The following is a 22,300-nucleotide window of genomic DNA, read 5'->3' on the forward strand; positions in this document are numbered from 1 at the left end:
CCTTCTGCCGCGCGCATGCGCAGTGAGGCTCGTGTGCAGCGGCACCCATAAGGCAAGTGCGCGTTTTGTGGCACGTCGCCTCGGTAGTTTCACAAACGCATGAGGCGGTTCCGCACAGTTGTGGCACCTCTTCACTTTATTTATTTTCTTCATTTACAATTTTGTTGTTGGCCAGGAATGCCTCATATACATTCATCTCTGGCAGACAGTCCATCCGCCTAGCCACCGAATCGGCATGTGTGTGCGTGCCTTAGCTTGATTATGTGAGTGAAAAATGAAGCCGCCAACCACAATAGGCCATTTGGCTATATGTGGCTGCAACATGCCCCCCTCTTTCCTGGTCCTTCACCAGCACTAAGGCCGCCTTCCTTGGTATTGCGTTTGTTATTCGCGGTGCCGCCATCGTTGCCGTCATTGCCACCGCACATCAGCGGTAACCTGCACTGAATACGCAATTTGTTGTGCAATTTATTAATATTCCATTAACATACGCGCTGGTCAGGCAGTTTGACTCGCCATCAGTCATGCGGCGAGCTGCGAGTTGCAACCAACCCAGTGCGAAGCGGCGTGCTCCCTCTCCATAGTTTTATACTCGTGTCAGGGGCGCTCAAAAGGTGGGTGTGCGATAAATAGTGGAGCAAGTACTGCTTGTGGGGAAGGTACTTTAAAAGATTAACTAAACTCGAAATAATTTTTAAACGCCATTGAGATCGTTGGGACATTCTGTATTGAACTTATATATGAAATGATATAGTTTTCATTTTGGATGCTGGCATATTAGATCAGGTTAAAATTAACAGGGATCTCACTAGGTGGGTTTAAGATGCTCGTTTTTTCCAATATAATTCATCAGAAAGATTCTTATAAATTAACAAAGCTCTTTGAGCTTGCTAAACATTTTTTGAAGTTATGTCTTCTGATTCGATTCCGAGATCTTATATCTGTTTTAATTATAATAACATCTAGACATCGTTTTTAAATATCTAAAACACTGACAGCGTCTTGCTCTTTTCCGTTCTAAAAATGTTTTATTTTTTATTTTTTATTTTTCGAACACTTACTTTTCAAGAGATTTTTGGAATAATTCGCAGCATAAAATATTTAGTACCGAACACACACTTCTATTTGGTTTCTTTTCTATTTCGTTCACTAATGATGATAACAGCTGATCTAATTGATTTTTTTCGCAGCCAACTTCACTCTTAACCGCTTTAAAGTTATCAATTTGAATAGATGATATGTGTAGTAAGGCTTGAGTGTGACAAATTTCTGGAAGCACGCTTGAAGCCGATGTTGATAAAATAAAGTCATTTGTCGCTGAAAATCATCGAATAAGAACTCGAGTGTTTGCTGGAGGAGCAAGTCACGATCACTCACAAGCCCAACGAAACGTTTAGGAATAATTTCGAAGCTAGAGTTGCTCATGTTCTTACTCGTACAGTACGAAATTAGCTTCATCGCAATAATAACTGTCATTTGCTTATCAAACGTCAAAGAAGTGATCCAGTTTTGAAGCGTGTTGCTACTGGTTGGTAGTGAGCAAGAACTTAAAAAGTAATAGATCATGGTCTAAAAAGGATGAACCAGCTCAACCATTACTTACCAAAAAGTGGTTATGTTGTCTGTTTGGTGGGATTTCAAAGGGTTCCGGGACTTGGCGCTTTCGGACTATTACATGCTTCGGTCTCTGCACAATTTTTCTGTTTGGAGTTCTTTTCAGATCAGGACGTCGGAAAGCACCTTAAGCCAGCTTTTTGCCTGCAACGATATATTATGAGAGTGGAATCAATCTCTTGCCTGAAAGATGGCAAAAGGTATTGGATCAAAATGGGGAATATATAATGTCATAAAATCTTTTACACAATGAAAAAAATTGTGCTTAAATCGCACTAAAAATAAACGAAATTACTTAGTGAACGACCAAATGGTGTAGTCTCAGTCGCACCCTTAACGACTCTTTTCGTATTTGCCTCTAAATGTTTGTGATATTTATTGAAAATCTTCGCGATTGCTGATTTTATTGGTTTTATTGAGTGCATCGGGCGTGGAGGCCAATATAGAATTTTTTTACCCTATGCGGAGTCCCTCCATTACGGTTTTTTTTTTAAGTGTGGTCTTACAATTTATAATTGTGTGAAAACATTGATGTCGTTTCAAGATAATAAGTGATATTGGGTCGTCGAAAAAGTCTTTTCGTAGATGTAATTGCAGTCGTATATCTCCAGTGCTACCAATCACATTGTGTCATACCATATTTTGTTGGAAAACTGAAATTTTAAGCTTCATTTGCAGCCGTTCAAAAATGAGTGAAAATCATGATGAAGTTCGCTACATTTTGACATTTTTGTGTAAAAAAGGGAAGAATACCACGCAAGCCACCAATGAAATTTGTATTCGTTCGTCTAGCATAATAATGGCTCGCTCGCTTCCGTTCTAAAAATTTCGATTTGTAAGACACACCACGCTCTGGTCGAATGAAATCAAAAATCTCTGGAGGGAATGGTAACAGGAGATGAAAAGTGGATCAAATACGACAATAATGTGCAAAAAAGATCATGGTCCAAGCGTAGTAAAGCCAGGATTGACGCCTCGAAAAGTTATGCTTAGTGTTTTGTGGGATTGGCTCATCCACTATGAGCTGCTCCTGCACTGTCAACAACTGATGAGATTGAAGAAAGCAATCGAAAAAAACTACCAGGACTGATTAACAGAAAGGACTTCGTCTTCCATCAGGACAGCGCTAGACCACACACACCTTTGAAGACTAGGAAAAACTGAGAAAGTTTGGTTGGAAAATTTTGATGCAAGCACCTTGCACCATCGGACTAGCATTTGTTTCGGTCAATGCTGAACTCCCTTAATGGAGCAAATTTGGCTTCAAGAGAAGCCTGTGAAAACTTTTTGTCACAGTTTTAGTGCATTGTGGGTGAAATATATTATCATAAAATAATTTATTTCTCACGGAGAGAAACATATTGCAAAAGTTCTCAACAGATTTAATGAAGCTTAGAGTCTTTTTGGATGTATAATCGAATACTTTTACTCTTATAATTGCTTGAACATAAATCATTTTAAAGGTAATTGCTCTACTTTATATTGTGAACTTGACATTTTGGCTTTAAGATTTTTTTCTGTGAATTTCCTACCGGGTCTTTAGGATTTTTTTTAATTTAATATTTTTTGTGTTTGAAAAATGGATGTGTACGAAGAATGCGCTATGAAAAATAGCGATTTAGTGGTGTAAGCGCGTAAGTGAACATGCAAAATGATTTCAATTGCCAAAACCAACAAAACCGCCGGGCGCTTATATGCGGCGGCATGTGGCATAAAATTGATGCGGCAGACTTTGAAGTCGCTGCGGTAATTCTGGGCTAATTTTTCATCAACAGCATCTGTTTGCTGCAGTTCACTGGCTGATCGTTTTGACATTTACTCGCTCGACAAGGTGTGGGTGGTACTGCACATGAGCGCGGTAGGTGGCATGCAACAAATGTACTACTAACGGCTACTTTTCTCAATTTATCTGCTTGATTTTGCGCTGCAAGACAGTATAATGAATTGCTATATCAATTTACTGGAAATTGTAAGTATGTGTGTTCATGTGCGCGCATGCGTGCCACTGGAAACGAGCTAATAGAATACACCGTTGCAAATATGTGTGAAGATGTTGCATATACTTACTATAATAGCATAAACTACAAAAGAAAAAAGCATAAATAAATAAACATAAATAAGTATGTAGTTGCTCAAGAGCTGCATGTTGCATCCACATATCTGTTGCAACGCCGTGTGTTTATTGCAATTTGCCGGCGCACGTACTAATTTGAGTAAACATTTGCGCACATGCCTACATACAAAGACCGCTCGTATCTGCGGGCATGCCACAAGCGAGTTGATCGACTGAAATTGCGCATGCGCATCCACCTCACGTTGCACGAATTCAAATGTGCCTCCTGCCATTGTGAACTCGCCGAACGCCTGCTCGCGCCGAAGCGCTTATGTGTTTAGACGCCGCCCGATAACCGGAGCGGACCTAATACTCGCTATTGATTTCCACCACTCACTTGCCACATTGTTGTTGCTGCTGTTACAATGTGTTGTGCGCATGCAACTTATGATTGAAATCATGCAATGCCATAAATGTGGCTTTTACATGACATAAACACACACAATGCACCGCAAGGAGTGCTCCAGCACTTACCTGCCACATGCGGCAAGTTGCAGGCAGATGTCAGCCAAACCAGCAGAAGCAACGTTGGCGGTGCACCCTTGTACGTGGCATTTATGCAACTCTTGTTGTTTTTTGTTAGTGTGTGTGTTGTGTTCGTTTGATTTCTACATTTCCGTCTTTGCCAGCGATTTCTGGCATTAATAAAATCGCAATAATAAATTATGTTGGCGTATGTGATTCTTATTGCGCTTTTCTTGCAACATTACTGTTAGTGTAATAGTTGTTGTTATTGTAATTGTCATTACTATTGTTATTACTCGCACCGGCACTTCGTGCAATCTTTTGTTTGTTGCAACAACGACCGGGAGTCCAATATATATGTATGCATACATGTATGTGTGTGTGGCTTGGTGGCTTTTGATAGATTGCGCGTCCCACTTCGCTGTGTCGGATGCGATTTGATTGGTTTTTCGTGTCAAATGAGTATTTGATTTGGTTTATCTTTAAATATGTTTAATGCTCATATTTTCATAAAAAGACTTCATATACATTTGTAATATTTTAAGGATCCATGTTGGAAAAATCTTTATATAGTAAAATAAGTATCGCAGTAAGGTGTGTTTTGTAATGCTGGGACTTGAATCAACAGCGTATAATAATATGTTCATATGGAAGATCGATGAAGGTACTCACGTTCTAAATATTGCACGATTTCAAATACTGGTTGACATACTATATAGTATAAGGTCAATCAGAGGGACAAAAATCTTGAAACGATAAGTGGCGACTAAGAGAATTCTTTTGATCGTTTCTGTAACAATATTGGCACGTATTAGTTAGGATAGGTTAGTGATGCGAATATATGGTAAAGTCTCTCAACTACACCACGGTGCACCCTGTCGATTATAAAAGAGGCGCTGGTGACCATTTATTGGCGGCATAACCCTAATTATCTAGGCAATTATAAGAAGAAATGGCAACTTGACGTCTTAAAGTTTAACAAGCTACCACATAGCTGATAGAATTGACAACCCACTCTGCGGTAATGACTTGTTATGAAAGCATTTCATGAGGCTCGGTAAATATCCCAAAATCCAGCGTTGGCGACCGGAAAACTCGTAAAAAATGTAGTGAATAGAAACACGGCTCTTGGAATATAAGGAAGTTGCTTGCTATTTGTGAAATGGACATCGTGACCCTACAAGAAATGTGATGGAAGGGCTTTGGATCAACCCGAAGCTCACAAGAAGCTGTAGCGCCAAAAGATATTGATTAGTTCGAGTAGTGTGTTAAAAAATAACGGGAATTTATTTATTCATTTTCTCTAAAGCAACCGCTAAAGCTAGATTGTTTTCATGAGCTGTGTGGTTTTCGTTTGCTAAGAGACCACATTTCGTTGCATGTTCGTGAATTCTAGATGGCAAAGACTCCATAATCGCCAAACATGGCTCCGTCTGAGTTTTTCCTATTTCGAAGCATAAAGACAAAATATATGTTTTACAATATAGATGAAAATCGCGGAAATAGCTAAAAGCTACCTGGTAATAATCGGGTTTGAGAAGTGTTTCGAAGATTGGAAGAAGATTGGAACAACATTGATATAGACGAATCAAAAAATTTCTTTTTCAAAAATCGAAATTTTCCGTTATTGTTATTCTTCATAGAAACTTTGTATTTTTACTTTAGAATACGCTGTTTTAAAGGCTTATAGGGTAAGTTATTTTCCAATTATTCTTATTTTAGACGTAGAAGTATTTGTCCGGAAAGTAATAGGACTGAATCGATTTAAAAAATTTATTGAACCAATCATTACAATTCTTTAAAAAGTTTCAAAATAGGTTCCTTCTGAAGCCGTCCCTGAAGGCTTTTTCCGGAACAGCCTTGAGAAGGCAAGGAAACAAAAAAGTCCGGGGGCCCACATCTGGACTGTAAGGCGGCTGCAAGGATACCGGCCTTAGGATGCCGACCTTGCTTAGGTAGCTGTTGACAAGAAAAGCGGTGTGAGTTGGGGCGTGGTGCAGCTAGTCTTTTGGGGACTTCCTCGTAAAACTTGGCGTGTACGGTTTGTCCAGGAGGAACAAATTCATGGTGGAAGATGCCTTTGATGTCAAAAAAGTCAATGAGCATAGTTTTCACTTTGGATTTGCTCATTCATTTGCGACCTTTTCTCGGCCCTCCAAAAAGGCCTAGTATCACCCAAATTCCTGCGTTTCACACAGAATTTAATCGCGTACCTCTGATCTAACGAACGCTGCATTTTCGGCTTGCACCACTCTCACAAACACATCGTGCGAAAAGTTTGTCTTGACTTTCCAGGCACTCGGAGACTACTGACCAGCCGCTCGTTCGTTAGCTCTTCTGAATCCAGTCAGTGCGCGCGCTCTCCGAAGTACAGTCGCGGTGGAAGAAAATCAGTCCTATTACTTTTCAGACAAGCCCTGTAGTTTTCAGCAGTGAAAGTTTTCAAAAACTTTGCAGTTTGTGACTTGTTTTCAGGAGTTATTTAATTGATTTTAAGCACTAGTTTACGCTGAGTGAATTACTACCACTTATAAAGTTTTGATCAAGTGCTGACAGGAGTATAAGTAATGAATTAGAAAACAGAGTAGCAAAGGCCAGTGACATAAGACTTATGGATTCATTTCAATATTAATCTATAAGAGCGAGCAAAGTAAATTGAACTAATAGAAGTTCCCTATGGCTCAGTGGGGTTCAAGTTTTCATTGCTCGAGCAAGTAAAGGATTAAATTTATAATTTAAGCTTCATTAATTATGTGAAAATTTAGAGGAATTATTATTATACTCTGAACAGGGTACATAGTACTAAGTTTGTCACGATATTTGTTATAACCAAAAGCAAAGACCAGACAAAATAAAGTATATGAAAATGATCAGCGTGACGATCTGTGTCGCAAGCTGCGATTTTCAAAGACATTTTTATATGGCTGCCTTACTAAATGACCGATCAAAGTTGTTGCCAGGAATCTTTTGTTCTTGTGAAGGGTATTATAGCTTCGCTACAACCGAAGTTAACGTTTTTTTTTTTTTTTTTGTAAGGCAATAAATTCAATTCATTTGAGAAAGAAAATTTAAAATGCGATTTCAAATGATATTTTAATGATTTAAATATTCATATTCTCGTGCATTTTTTTTGTTTCTACCACTTCATGTGATTACGATATTAATTACAGATTACAAATAATCGTAAATACGTATGCGTGTGTCCTCGCATTTGTGTGTGTGCCCGAAAGACCGCATGTGTGTTTGCTTGCTTTGTGTTGAAGTGAAAAGTTTAAATTACCTGTTAATTGCCGAAGCCAGCCACAAAAGATGCCAATATAGAAGCGAAAATCAACAACAATACAATTTTGTTTATCGATAATCGTATCAACAGATCAAAAATTGATTTACACACTTATCTGCGTCTGCATCACAAATAAGTGGCAAACAAATGATTAAAATCAAACGGCAAACAATGCAGCACGAATTGTTTCAAGCATTGTAATTATGGCAGCAAACCGCACAAATGTAAAATAATACACCGTTGTTTATACTAACATGCATATGTATGTATATTGATATATAATGTATTAATTTATATACTATGCGGTCATAGGCTCAATTTCGAGAGCGCAGCAATTTAAGAAGTGAATGCTAGAATTTAATCGCACACAAAGTGTTGTTGTAATATTTGTTGTTGTCTTAACATCTGATTTAATTGTAATTACAACATGCACATTTACAATAATTTGCAGATATTAATGATGTACAGTATTTCCTAACATGTAACTTTATAATATGTACATATATATAATTTGATGCTGTGGATTTTACTAATACATTACTCCTGTTATACTTTCAACTCGTCTACAAGAACTACCTAAATCACTTTAGAGCACTTAAAATTCTTAAATTCCTTTGAAATTAAAAATAATAAAATTAATATGATGTAAAATATTTAGTTTGCTCGAGAGCTATCGTTTTCCTTATATTTAGATTAAAATAAAATTATCTGAATTCTTCATTCATCTTTCATTTAGTCTAACCTAACCAATTAGAGAACAAAACAAATTTTAATCAACAAAAATCGCCTTACTTCATTTCAAAATATTCGCAAATAGGATCTTTTGCATGCATTTGAACCAATTGTCGAAGCACTTTTGCCACTCTGCTTGAGGTAACTCCAAAACATGCATTTTTAACATTTCATTTTCAAGTGCCTCTTCAGGTGTCGCCTTTGCTTTATATCAGGATTATAAGGCATATGACTCATCAAATTGATCTTTTGACTGCTCAAAAGTTCGGTTGTTTCACTCGATGTGGGGAAGGTTGCATTGTGGTGGTGATAAGTAATCCGTCACCAACGGTTGATTTTCCTGATTTCTTAAAAGAGCAGGCAAATAAGTGATTGTATAGCACTCAGAATTTGTTCGAAACAATTGTTAAAGTCAATTTCGAGAATAACCTTCAATGTGCGTAGCGATTCGCGTTTAATGTCTTCAATTGACTCAAAACGTGGCGGTCGCTTAGGTTTGCTGAATAGCCAGAAGTCACACGGAGCTAAATCAGGCAAATACGGTGGTTTCAGCACGACATTGGTTGGCAATTTGGTGAAAAACTCAAGAAGAATCAATGCAACATGCGACGGTGTATTATCGTGATGTAAAAACCAAGAATTGTCGGCCCATAATTCCGGCCTCTTTTTACGAAAAGCTTCGAGCAAACGACGCATAACACATAAATAGTATTCCTTGTTGACAGTTTGGCCGCTCGGAAGGGATTTGGAGTGCACCACACCTCAATAATGGAAGAAAACTGTCAACATAACCTTAATGTTTGATCTGGGTTGACGACCCTTTTCCGGCTTCGGCTCACCTTTGCCACGATATTCGGTCGATTGATCGTCTGTTCCAGGTTGAAAGCATAGATCCAAGACTCATCGCCAGTAATAATTCGTTTCATGGCATCGTGGTAGTTGGAAATCATTATTTCACAGATGATGAGGCGACGTAGTTTTTTAAAAGATAAGAGTGATTTTAAAACCAATTGTGCATTCACTTTTCGTAGGCTCAAAATCATCATTCAAAATGGTTTTCACTGATCCTATCAATATTTTAACGATGGCAGTAAAATATGTGACTGTTAATCGTCGATTCTCAACCCCCGATTCCTTTGTTTTATTGACATGTTTATCATCAGTTTATGTTGATGGCCATCCTGGACGTTGTTCAACGTCAACGTGTTTTCGGCCCTCGTGGAATAGTTTCTACCAATCAAAAACACTTGTTCGCGACAAACAATTATCACCGAAAATATTCTGAACGTTTGGCACCAGAAATTTGATACCGCATACAAAATTTAATGAAACTTCTTTGTGGAATAATTTCACTCATCGTACAAATCGCCGAATGCACTTTATGTACTTCAGAAAGAGAAGCGTACAGGTATGTACTTGTATACCAAATACTAATGGTTATTTAAATATGACATTTGGCAGAGATGTCACTGACAGTCATATCAACATAGAAACAAAATATTTCGACAAAAGGTTTAAATTAAATAGTGCTACTATTTTTTGCTTGCAGACGTTTGCGCACAGCATCAATAGCTTCCGAAACAACAAACTTTTCACCTCCACGAAAATCGTCTTGGAGTGATCTACGACTACCATCGATAAGCACTGAGCCTTGATTGAGTTTAATCGTCAAAAATTTAATTAGGTTGATCGACGCACAGCTGTTGAGTTAATCCACGTCGAAAGTTGTAAAAACTAATCATGCGAAAATGCTAGCGATTTCATTCAATTTTTGGCGAAGATGAATATTTTAAGTTACCATAAACAACACAAATAATATTCGCATGTCAAAACATTATGAATATGTAATAACATCAAAAATTTCAAATTTTACGATAAAGTTGTAAGTTGCCAGATTGCAACACTAGGGTTGACAGATTTCGGAATATATAAGGCAACCTACGTACCGATTAAATAAATTTTTTGTAAAAGAAAGCTCAAAATATTAGAAATCGGGTTTATATTCTAACTCTAAGTAATCTTTTGCCAAAAACCCGTTAATTGGGTGTGACAACTAAATAAAATCACCGTTCATATGTAAATCAGCTTGGCAAAAGCCGAGTAAAAGATCTCAGTTTCGGCGCAGAGAAAAGAAAATTTTGATTCAGAAAAAAGAACAAAAAGACTAGGAATTGATAAATGATACCTTGTCAGTTTCGACTTGAAACACAAACAAACTTTCTAAGTTCCAGTTCCAGTCTAAAGTTTGAAGAGCAGCCATGTTGTCCGGATTGATTTTTCCCGCTGCGACTGTACTTCGGAACGTGCGCGCACCGACTGGATTCGGTAGACGGCGTTCCTAGCTAACGAACGAACGGCTGGAGAGTCAGGACAAACAGCTACGCGCGACGTGTTTCTGTGAGTGGTACAAGCCGAAAATGCGGCGTTCGTTAGAGTAGAGGTACGCGATTAAAATCTGTGTGAAACTGCGTTAATCTGCGACAGGGACGTTTGATAGGCTCACCCAGATGTTTTCTTAGCAAGAAGTGGTGAGTTTCGGTGACACCGCCCTTTTTGGAGGGCCGTGAAGAGGTCGCTGATGAAGACCATGCTGGGAGACCTGCGACTTCAACAAATATCGAAAATGTGAGTCGTGTTCGCAAAGTTTTGAACTGAGACCGTCGACTAAGTATTCGTTTAATTGCCCAGATGTTAAATTTAAGAAGAAATCTTTCGAGTGGCACACGCCGACAGAGGGGATCCAACCAGCATGCACCTCGGCTTTCAAGGCTATTCCGGAGAATGCTTTCCGTGACGCATATTTTGAAAGTTTTTAAAGAATTGTATTGATTGGTTCAATAATTTTTTTTTTTAAATCGACTCAGTCCTATTACTTTGCGGACAAACCCTGTAAGGTAACCATTTATTCTGGAACAAAGGAAAAAGAATAAAAGTTCTCTCCTCTATAGATAATATTTTTGACATTTTGATACAAAATGGTAACTACGGGGTTATGTTTGTAACCGAAAGAATTTGCTAAAAATTGTTTATAAAAAGGTCGCTAATAAAAAAACCTTACGACGTTTACTCGATAAATTTACCGGAAAGCTATTGTTCAAATTTGGATGCGTGAAATAGCCTCCGAGTAACATTGGACATCACCTTCCGATTTGTAAAATGTGTTCTCGAGAATAACTGGCTTAAAGTTTTATGTACTAAAGCTGGTCGGTATTACAGCACATTGGACAGGGTGAACATTTTGACTACTATATGAATTAAATAATGTTTCTAAAATCTTACTTTAGTCATAAAAATTTGGGTTTCAGAACTCACGATACCCTATTGCACATTTATTAAAAGTCCAATCTGTTTATAAGAAGTGAGGCGAAATTCGAATGAACAGAAAAATATTTCTGTGATCATGTAGAATTAGAAAAAATTTAAATAGAAATTTTGCATTTAGAAATGCACATTTGAGTAGACTTTTTGATTATTCTAAGGGATATTCCAAGACCGCTGCGATGTCTTCGATTTCACTCAGCAATTTAAGTAAAAAATCATATTCGAACACTTATAGAACGCTAAGGAGGTGAATTTCTCAAATCTTTTCGTTTCTGATTTTCTAATTTTAAATCAATAAGGTCGGATTTGGTCAGTAAAGTATAGAGATATGGAACATTTTCTTGCTGGACACAAACCTAATATATCTAGACAAGCTGGTTGCTCTATCTTACTAATGCTTGTATGTGTAAAGTGTTCCATGAAAAATATTTAGTACTTTTTCACCACATAAACTTTAAAGCGAATTGTCTTGAAGTTGCTATTTTCGTTTGAATTCTATCCTTGGACCGTAACACGGATAATTAAGTCATATATTTATTTTATTTTTAGTACTGCATTCGCGTACATGCGCGCACAATGCATACAGACATAAATATTTATGATATCTCCAGTTGTCATCGGCAGCGGCGAGCACTCTGCGACCCATTCACTGCGCGCTTCGCCCATTTATGCGCGTAATGCAATATTTATTATTTATAATGACACAAGTAAATGTTATCTAAGTGCGCGCATCCCGCTCGGCTACTATAATCCATGCCGATAGCAATGGCTGCTGCTGTGGCAGCCACTACAAGCTCAACTCGTGGGCAAGAGCAGCAGGCGCGTGGGGAGCAGACGAAAACCGCAATGCTTAAAGTTTGCTAAGTTCAACATACATACACGCAGCAACAACAACGGTGGATTTATGTTCGTTGCTGTTGCTGTTGTTGTGAGTGCTGCTGCTGCTGCGCCCATTAACGCTTATTGCCGACGCGCACAAAACGCCCCTCAGTTGCGGTAATTTGCACTCATCGCTGGCATAAATACCCCATCAAGGCAGCGCTGGGCGACAGCGGGGCGAGAGAGGAGGACGCTCAGGACGCTTAAAGTGTGAACGCCAAAAGATTAAAAGCGTGGGGAGCGGCGCACGTCGAGTTCGGTGTGCGGTTGCATTGGGCGGTCAAAATGCATTTACAACATTTATGCAACACACCACAAACACTTCCAATCGCTTGCTGCATCGGCCAGGGCAGCGAGGTTCTACTCTGATCGGCGCGCTAACTCATTCTCGACGGCTTGAATAGCTGATTGTATCGAAATTATTACGATGTGGTAATTTTATGAGCATACAAGGCGACGCAATGCGCGTAGCTGCCACACCAACAACACCACAACAGTAGTCATAATAATGAGCGTTCCGAAACAAAAGTGGACTGTGTGCCACAAATTGGATTTGCTAAGATTTGCCTTATGAGCGAATAAGCCAAGCCACCGACTGACCAACCGACCGGCCTACCGATTCGCCGCTCAGCGCGCAAGCTCGCGTAGCTCTCAAGCAAATGTATGCTGGTGAAATGCATATATTCAGTAGTATATTAAATATATATAAGCATATGCGCTGCACCGGTTGCTTGTCCGGGTGAATTGTGTGCAGATGGCAACGTTCTGATAAGATACTCGGCCGGCGATATCGGCTCATGCTTACCTCCGCTCTGCGGTTGTGGCATGCAGCCTCAATGCAGTTGCATTGGTAACCGCTTACGTAACCAGCGCTGGGATTCGTACATTCCTAAGTTGGACTATAAATTGGTCATTGCGAAGGTTAAATGACGGTTTTAAGGTTATTAATGAAATCATATTATTATACATACATATATACATTTCGAGCTACCAACTGATTGGTGCATGCACCCTACGAACGGATTTACTTTGTTGCACGGGTGAAATAAGAAAAACGCATGTGATGTCGGGCTAACACTTCAAGGCATTTTCTTTAAGAAGATTTTTTTTGAGTTATAGGTTTAGCAGAAAATTGATGATTACATTCCTGTTTCCTGCGCATGAAATATTACTGTTTCTAAAGATTTTAGCACGATTCTTTGCTTTAATTTGTATAATTATTAATTTAGTTTCTCATATACTTGTTATAAGCCTCGGCTGGGATGGCTTTCAGAGCCTGAAGCGACTTTGGTTTCGACTCATTTGTAGAGCGTCATTAGCTATGTTGTTGGCTGGTTTCGATGTCATATTTACAAACCCAACATTTCATCATAAGAATGCGTCCTCAGCTGAGTTATCAAGCATATCTTTTGCCGTCTCTATTCGCCGTCGTTTTTGCAAAATATTCAGGACTTTTGGTATGCTTCATACCCAAAATATTAACCAAAATATATTGAGGAAATCCATGAGAGACTTTGAGCTTCTCAGCTATGTCTGTGATGCCAATACGACGATTTTCAGGCAATGTTTCCAACTATCATAACACACGCCCACCTACTAACGGGTAAAAGCCAATCCATTTGCCCCCTTTGCGATGACACCGCTTCTATCAAACACTTACTCACACTCTGTCCGATGCTTCACTCAACAGCCCACAACTCTGGCAACATTGATCTCATAAAACTACTAAGTGAACCTTCAGAAAAAAACGTTAGGATTGTATGTAGATTCTTAAAAACCAACGATTTCTTAAAACATATTTAAGCAACTTACATCTTTACTAACCCGTAGCAAATAGAATTTTTTCACCTAGTTATAATTACAAGGCGGCTGAAGGCCTCGTAGCCAGTGCTGCGTTTATGTATTTATATAATAAAACTCTTTTTGTTATATGAATTATTATAAATAAATAAATAAAATAAATATTTATTTCGAAGTTAAGAGCCTGAGCCAAGTTTTCATTAAAATGTTCATTAAGAATATCAAATTTTTAGTGATGAGGACAAAGCTGAATTCTTTCGTAAGAGAATACAAGTTGTATCATCATCCAAAGAGCAGCCTGTTCAGGGATTACCGGGACTGTTCGACTGATGCGCTCAATATACTCTTCCATCAACTACCCATAGACGTGTATACTTTGAAAGTAGCGGAAAGTTCTGCTATTAGGATTAAGAAATTAGGAGGATGGAGTCGAAAAGAGTACGGACATAGTGCCATCCTTAAAATCAGATTATATTCTCCCAAGGTTAGATTTCAATGGATACTATGAGGTTTCCTCTAGACGCGTACGGAATAATAGAGGAGGAGGACGCTACATCGCTATCTAAACCGATGGGTCCAAAATGGACTGCAGAGTGGGAGCGGGAGCATACTCCAATTATCTCTATAACCTCTATATTTGTCCGCCTACCAAACTCAGCCAGCATCTTCCAAGCGGAAGTACTAGGTATAGAGCACGCCTGTGAAGTTCTATTGAATAACAGGGGAGGATACAGAAATCAATCATATATACAAACAGCCATGCGGCTTTGCTTGCCTTGTCGGCACCACAGATTTATTCAAAGGTAATCAACAACTGGTTTTAAGCTTACCGGCAGGATAACTCCACTTGTCCATAATTTGGGTTCCTGGTCACAGGAACATTTTCCGCCACGAAAAGGCGGACGAGTTGACAAAGTTCGGAGCCTCTTTAGACGAGTCCGAAGCGGAGCCAGTACTATGCCCGCTGGGAACGATAAAAAGGTAGCCTTTTAATTTGAACAAATTGGACAGAACAGATGGAACACAACAATTAGTTGCAAGATGACAAAACAAATGTAGGTCGAAATATGACAGGAATAGAACAAAGGACCTGCTATCGAGATCTGGAAATAGCAAATACACACTTACAGGTACTATGACGGGACACTGAACTTTGGACACTTTTTATGCGAACCATCAGGAAACATCAGGCACAAAACATTGAACGGTTGTCCACAAAAAGCATAACGGACATAAGTAGTTTCAACAAAACGGAATAGCAAAGCTTTAAGGTCCTACGACAGTTCACCATAATGGCGCATCCAGCGAAAATTGTGCTCCTGGTGGCGGCACTCGTACCAATCTACCTACCTTTATCTCAATTTCCCAATGTTCTGTATGAAATTGTGTTTATCGTCGCCAAAAAAACGATCACGTTCTCTTTTAACTGTGAGGAATCCTTAAATGCAAACACAATGATCATATTTTAAGCTACCTGATCTTGCTCCTTATAACCTAACCTAACGTAAGCATAGCGGTAATATAGAACATAACTACATGAATTTGCCGAAGATTAAACATTTGCTCGTAAGTATGGAGTGTTACTGGTTGAGAGTTCCTTCAGCGTAGAAAAGGTATTGAAAACTTTGGAGCTTACTGCTGTGTTTTGAAATTTTTGCCACTGATTTTTCATACTGTACTTGGAGTAAAATACCTAAGTCACTTCCAGGACACTTGAAATCAGTTCAGTTTTGTATAAATTTATATGCTTAAGAGTCTTTGTAGCCGTTAGTTTCAGTATATTTCTGCGTTCTAAATTTGTTTGGCTCAAATTGAATTATTTCAGCAACACCTTGGTCGCTAGTCCATTGCAGTTAAGCTACACAAATAGTAGTTGAAACTCCGGACAACAATTTTTCTGCTGCAGCGCAATATTTTTTCGTTGTTGTTGTTATGTTATGCCATAAATTCATAACAGAGTACACATTAATTCAAATCTCGACCATCGACAGTTCATTTGATAGCCTCAGGCCATTGACGCTGATTATTATGATTATTGTTATTGCGCGTCATGGACACACACAACCTTGCACTAGTAAATGTGTATATGTATATCACATAAATGGTGCAGCCGACCAACAGCTAGGATGCTCAAGCACGTGGGTTGGGACAATGAGGCGGAAGGTGCGATTACACATACATACTGATATACTCGTAAGTCACCAACAAAGTGGTAGCACTATATGTTTTTATATCTAAGTTATATATTTATGTTGCTGGCTACAATTTACACATATACTTATTTATGTGGTGCAGAGTCAGCGTAGTGAAAAACCTCGACTATGATATGCAGAGTATTTGCTACTTGTAGTTTGTGCTGCTACGCAATGTGGCATGAACGAAATAACACATCGCTAGCTGTCAGATGAAGGACACCAATCGACGGTGGAATGGGAGCAGAACAAAAAAATATGAATAAACTGAAATTTGTATGACTAGAGGCGGCGTTGCGCCAACAACTTCGCTGCATGCTATAATAATGAAGTAAGGAAGAAATTCATTACAGTGTAATTGAGCAGCGAAGCGGAGCCTGCGCTGCCGAGGGGTTTGGGTGCGCGCCACTCGGGTGATGACTAGCAAACTGGCGGATTGGTATATGGCACAGCAATGGACGCTGCAGTTCCCCTGCTGGCGGCAGTCGCGCTAACAAACCAAAGACATTTGAGCGAAGGCTCCGCTGTGCGAGTGAAGGTCGTTGGAAAGCGGCGGAGAAGGCTACTTAGTTAAGCAACATGGGTGGGTACAAGCCGCCTGAGAGGGGTGTTGGCTGCCGTTAATTTCTGCTTTGCTTCCGTAGCTCTCTATGCTCCAGCGAAGTTTGTGCTGGCTGCCGTTTTGTTGCGATGCTGTAGCTGCCACATAGTTGCTCTTGCAATTCATATTCATTCACTTGGAAATCAACAGAAAGTTCTTAATTCATAATCGACAGCAGTAGCGGTGGAACAGTGTATTAATTAGGGACAACAAGGCGTAGTATTTTCATTGAACTTAAGCTTTTCAACAAAAAAATATTTGGAAAACGTTATGCTCCCCAAGAGTTCCTAAAAAGCAATTATTAGGTGCGCAACAAAGTTCTCGCTTCTGCTTTTTTTGTTACAAATGCAATTTTATTGTAAAGAAATGTTAAAAAATGAATTATTCGAATAGCCAAGCCATTGTACGATGTCGTCTTGTGAGTGGAACTGCTTTTGAGCCAGACCAAATGCGATCGCATGGAAAAATATTTGGGGAATAAGGCAGGTGGTGTAGGATTTCCCGTTTAAAAGTTTCCAGGTGCCGAGCTTTGTCACGTGCAGAAACACTTCTTCGTGACCTTTCCTGGTATTGAGGTCGTAAATAACGCAAGTTCCTTGTTTCGGAATCAAAAAATCGGGCATATTCACACAACTAGAAGTATATGACAATATAAACAACTTCACTTTCTCAAAAGTCTAGGTTAAGTCTATCAGCGTTACATCAAAATCGATCACCACTAAAGGCTTCTACTTCTAGATAAAAGAGAACTTAGTATTAGTGGAGGGGTCATCATAGCGCATCTACTGGCTAGATGTATCAGGCTTTGTCTGGTTTCCAACTAGGATTAGAATAGGCTTAGCAAAGGCTTCAATGCAGCTTCCTGCGGTCTAGTGCTCCTCCAATTTCAACCACCCAGAAGTCTCATAAAGTTATCTCATGAATGTTCTCTAATCACACACTCTTGAGGTGACTATTGAGAAATCGTTCGAAGGTATATGGTAGAGTCTAACAGAGATGGAACTAAAACCATATATGTATATTCATATATCGATTTGGATGGTGAGTCAAAAATCATTTCCGATAGGAAAACGTCATGTTACACAAATATCCCGCACGCCTTTCGGCAGAATTACAAAAGAACGGAAAACTTGAAACTTAATTCAAGTAAACCAAATTAAAATATAATTAATATCAAATGACAATAGTTTACATAGTAATTTTATTACCAATTTAAATCATTTCAACATATGTAATCAACTTCAAGTAGCAGGCTTCCAGTAGAAAGCTTTCGAACTGATAATAATAATATATTGTTCATGTCGAGTGGTAAGGTTTGATAACAGCTACACGTTAGGTCATTTATCACGTGTAATTTTTAATCACCCTCTTGAAATTGTAGACAATTGTCTACTGGAGGTAAAACTCAGAAATCATCCTTCTTCCCTTGAAGCACATATATTTTCGAAAAATCTTGCTATAAGTTCTGTTAATGCTGTAAAAATTAAACTATAATACATTTTTTAATAAAGCTAATTTGTTTAAATTAAAAGAGTAATTTACCAAATTTTATACGAAACGGTCACCTTTTGCTTCCACAGAAGTTCTCAAACCATCCGACGATCAATGCATAATGTTTTCTAAGACGTTTAAAAGTTCTTATGGCTATTTTGCCCTTTTCTGCAGAATAAGCTCATTTGTCGGAACAAGCGATATCAGATCACTATAGCAAATAGCTTTATACAAATCGATCAATGAAAATCAAATAGAGATCTTTCTATAGCCTTCTATGCTATAAGAAATGCTCGTGATTATAGCTGCTGAGAGTTGGTCAACAAATATTTAATATTGCAGTTGCTTTTTGCCAGCATATAATGGAGACCTCATACTGATAATACTGTCAGAAATGACTATCTTATCAAATACTTAAAGTGTTAATAACGGCTATTTGGGTAATTAGAAGCTTTATTGATCTTCCTAAACTCTTATTAGCAAAGGTCAGAAATGAGAATTAATTCACTGAGCCGAAAACACGATGCCGTTAGAATATGTATGCACATGTAGGGTGTCAGTATAACCGCAAAAATTAAAATATTAGTGATAATCAATCAAACAAACTAATGCTAATAGTGAAAAGTGATGACTTGACCATACCTAATATTATTTGCCAAAGTGTGTTATAACATTGGTCAATATTGATAAATAAACAAAAGGTACACTAACTGAACACCCGCAAAGCAAACAATGGCAATTATAGCCAATCTGTACTCAACTGAAGTGATCGAGCCGAGCACTCAATCGCTCATTAATTAGCACTCACATTCATTGTACAATTTGACAAAAAAGTATCTAGAAATTGTAAATGAAAGACAAAATATTTAATTATTCATCAATATTTATTTTATGTCGCCTTAAGAGAAATCCCCATTAGTCCTCGAAACACATTTCATAAACAATTTTTAGGATGACCTTCATATCCTTCAGAAAATTTTGTTTTATCTTTTCGATCGACCGAAAATGGATTCCACGGAGTGGCAATCTCAGTTTGGGAAACAAGGTAAAATCACTCGGAGCCAAATCTGGTGAATACGGTGGTAGACCGGTGGTATTCATTGCGTTTTTGGCTTTAAATTCGGTCACAATCGTGGTTCGATAAGATGGTGCATTATCAACGTGTAAAACCCATGTATTGTTCTTCCACAATTCTAGAACTCCTTGTTAACCGTCTGTCCCTTCGGAACAAATTCATGATGTACCAAACCAAGAAAATCGAAAAAATTAATGAGCATCACCTTGATTTTTGAGCGGCTTTGCCGAGATTTTTTTAGTTTCGGCTCGTGTTTTTCCCTCCATTTCGATGATTATTGACTTATTTGCATGTCACACTCATAAAATCATGTCTCAACTGCAGTTTCAATGCTCTCCATGAATGTGGGATCGAAATACACACGAACAACCATGTCCAAAGGGAATTTTTTACGGTACTTTTTTTGAACAAAATTGAGCTTTATCGAGACGAGTCGAGCATGAACGCGCTTCATACCCAAATTATCCACCAAAATCATTCGAGCAAACTCGCGAGAGATAACGATGGCTCTTTTGTCATCTTTCTGACACTTGCCTGACGATTTCCAAGCACCACATCCTTCACTTTTTAATATTTTGAAAGGTCCAGAACGAAGCATGTTCAACGACCTCTCGACTGCCATTGCTGAAAACCACTCATGGTTCGCACACGAAATATGTTTAGAAATACAACATTTGAGACCAACTCTTTGTTCGATATTTTTATCCATTGTAAAAATCGCAACGCACTAATGGGGTGCACCGACTTAAGCAGCTGTTGTAAACAAACTGGTTAGTAATTAAGGTCAGCCCTACCAACTTAGGATGATACCATTTTTGAAATATATATGTATTTAACCGGGAAATTTAGTTACAATTTCCGGGAACTTATTTGTCACATTATATGCGAAATGAGAAGTATTTTCTTCAATGAAAGGGCCCTGTTAGCGCTGTATACAAGTAACCGGCATTTCATATCTCAATTGTGCAAGCTGACTTCACACGTACTACATATGTATTTACGCCAGAAAAAATAATACCCATGGCCATGTTGTTAAGATAAATGTGCGCTGAACGAAAATTTGTTTAGCATTATGAATGCTTTGTGGTATTAAAATGATTGTTTATTATTTATATAAGGAGCCCATATTTGCACACAGTTCTGATTAGTAACTGATAAAATATAAGATAAATGGAATTTGGTCTGATAATAAATATGTCATAATCTTACAGTCTTGGAAGCCCCTTTCATTTATTTTCTCATAAGTTGTTGTTTTGTCGGTGCTCAACGAGTAATGGAGAATTCGCTCTAAAACTGTTGCTTCTCCGTGCTTATTGGTATATGATGTGTAGCTGATAACTGCATTTGAGATGAATTTTAGCCTACGCTTGTGTACTGATTTGGAGTTTGGCTTAAAAATGCACTGTAATTTCATTTCACATACAGTTCCTCAAATAATTGATCAAATGTTTGCGGTGTTAACTTAGATATTCATGGATAAAAGAAAATAAAACCAAAATTAAATCGAAATATATTTTATTAACAAAAGGAGAGGTTAACGTTTTCTAAAACCAAAGCATATTTCATTCAAAAAGTGAAATAAAACGAAGATAAAGCCATTCGATCATTAATTTGAGGTTGAGCTCAATATTTCGTATAGCCACCGCTTGCTTGCAGAACGGCTCTTATTCTGGTAGGCATGCTGCTCATTAGTTTCTGGCAGGCTTCTATTGTGATTTTGCTCCAGTGCACTGTCACTTGTTGCCAAACTACGTCAAGGTTTCGGGGAATTGAATCAAGAATCTTTGCCAAGAATCTTTTGAGTTCTACCACCCAAAGGTGTTCTATTGGGTTGAGGTCCGGTAACTGCGGGGGCAATCGAGAACTTTAAGTGTTTTATCTTGAAAGCTGACCTTGAGCTGCTTATTGACTTCTACAGCTTTATCACTTTGCACCTGTCCTGATTTGCTTAATTATTTTACGTTTCAGTGACTGAGACAGAAGACATTTTCGCAAATTTTCTATTTTGTTACGTATTATGGTAATGGTGGATGTAGAGCAATGAGTCCTGCGTGCTATCTCACGGTAGGAATCAGCAAAGAAATATTTAAAAAGTTGTGCACACTCGATCAATAAATTGAGGAACTGTAGCTCTTTTCAGCATAAATTATTTGTCTTTATCACGAAATCGATAAAAATTTTAAAAATTGTTTAGCAACCAGCCAGGGTGATACATCATATAATTTTCATAAGTTCTGTTACAAATTATAAAACTCAAACAAAGGAGCACACACAGTTCTGTTGAAGCAAAGGGTCAAAGATTCTTAGAGACTCTCCAAATTTCTTCGGAATATTGAACAATTCATCTTCTCTAACCCCTACCACCACCTACTATAGCTATGAAGTCAGGAACATTATGTTTAAGCCACTGGATTTTAGTTTTTGCATTGTAGGCTGGAGCAAATCCTTGCTAGAAGATTAAATACTCTCCATCTAAGAGAGTATTGCTTAATTGCTTTACCACGCCTTCTAAAACATCCTCCTTGTACACTTTTGCTCCAGTTTTAATCCCTTCATAGAAGTGAAGTCGGTTAACGCCTTTACAATAAATTTCGCACCAAGCCATTACCGCAGGTGGATGGAGACCACGTTGACCCTGGGTATAACATTTGTTGTGCTTTTGGTGGTTTTTGCGTCGATTTCTTGGGTTCGCTTGTTAAAAGGCTTGTTCCCGAATAAGTCTTGCCATTAATTT

The sequence above is a fragment of the Bactrocera tryoni genome, chromosome 4, assembly GCF_016617805.1.
Source record: "Bactrocera tryoni isolate S06 chromosome 4, CSIRO_BtryS06_freeze2, whole genome shotgun sequence".
In the NCBI taxonomy this organism is placed as follows: Eukaryota; Metazoa; Arthropoda; class Insecta; order Diptera; family Tephritidae; genus Bactrocera; species Bactrocera tryoni.